At 47.1% G+C, this 1,379-nt stretch overlaps 1 non-coding gene across 1 annotated transcript; it reads left to right on the forward strand.

Moving 5' to 3' along the window:
- The first annotated feature begins 1,053 nt into the window (after positions 1–1,053).
- On the forward strand, positions 1,054–1,126 carry Trnaa-ggc (transfer RNA alanine (anticodon GGC)). The gene has a single exon. It is a non-coding gene; the product is annotated as a tRNA-Ala (tRNA).
- The last annotated feature ends 253 nt before the right edge of the window (positions 1,127–1,379 follow it).

Below are 1,379 nucleotides of genomic sequence, written 5' to 3' on the forward strand. Positions count from 1 at the left end.
AGGGCACGAAAGCAACTACGCGAGACGAAAGATATCAGCGTTAAAAAAGGCAAGAGGCTAACGGAAATGTCCGCAATAAAGAAAGCAAACGTCCTACGGGGTTTTGTCGCCGCCCCTCGAGGTGTTGAAGTCCCGATGCGCGCGGAGTCGACGAGGACGTCACGGCGAGGCTGGCTCGATGACCGGCTCGAAAAACACGCGCCCAGAGTGGGGACCAAACCCACGCCTCTCGATTACATGTCGAATGCCTTACCAATTGGTAAGGCATTCGACATGTAATCGAAAGGCGTGGGTTCGGTCCCCACTCTGGGTGCGTGTTTTTCTTTCTTTCTTCTGTATAATTAAAAAAAATGTTTACCTAATTAACCGCAGTGAAAAAGAAAAGAGCCTAACCACACCCCTATGCCTCCTTTGGCGTTGTAGACTGCTGACCCATCTTTCTGTATTTCCTCAACGAGCCCCTCATTTTCCTTATTATATATATATATATATATATATATATATATATATATATATATATATATATATATATCCCGAAGCACAGGAAAAATTTACATTGACATAAACACCCCAGAAAGTGGAGGGGAAAAATAGCCCCGCCGGTAGCGTAGTGGTTATCGCACCAGACCGGTATTCTGGAGGTCGTGGGTTCGGATCCCACCTGGCGAGCATTTTTTCTCCACTTTCTTTATTAAAAATATCTTTATCTGTTTCTATGACCTACCTATCCTCCCCTTTGCTTTCCCAGGTTTTCTTGACTGCCAACCCTTATTTCTGTCTTATTTTCAACGAGCCCCTCATTTCCTATTCTGATTCGCTACATGCATAGCAAGGGCCTCTGTTCTGGCAGTCTTGGGGCCATAGGGAGCTTTAGAGTGTTCAACGCTGGTCGATCACTCTCGACATGTCGTAGACACTCCAGTCATGGCCAAGGGCTTAAAAAGAAGGTCCCCTTCACTCCGAGAAGTCGGCGTGGCGCTGGCTACCACCCCCAAGCACAGGAAAAATTTACATTGACATAAACAACCCAGAAAGTGGATGGGGAAAATAGCCCCGCCGGTAGCGTAGTGGTTATCGCACCAGACCGGCATTCTGGAGGTCGTGGGTTCGGATCCCACCTGGCGGGCATTTTTTCTCCACTTTCTTGCGGGAAACTGGAAAATCGCGGTTTCAAAAGAAAGGGAAGAGTATACAGTAAAGTATTCAGTGGCTGGGGCGACTGGTTGGGGCGGAAGCGAAGATTGGTGTGCCCCCCCCCCCGCGGATGAAGAGAATAGATACGGGGCAAAAAAGAGCATTTCATAGAAGCTAGCAACTGAACAGGAAATAGGTCACATAGGGTTAAACATGAATAGATCACAAAGGGTTAAACATTCTTA

This window comes from Haemaphysalis longicornis, unplaced genomic scaffold (genome assembly GCF_048455015.1).
Source record: "Haemaphysalis longicornis isolate Haplotype H1 unplaced genomic scaffold, Haemaphysalis longicornis Haplotype H1 scaffold_13, whole genome shotgun sequence".
Classification (NCBI taxonomy): domain Eukaryota; kingdom Metazoa; phylum Arthropoda; class Arachnida; order Ixodida; family Ixodidae; genus Haemaphysalis; species Haemaphysalis longicornis.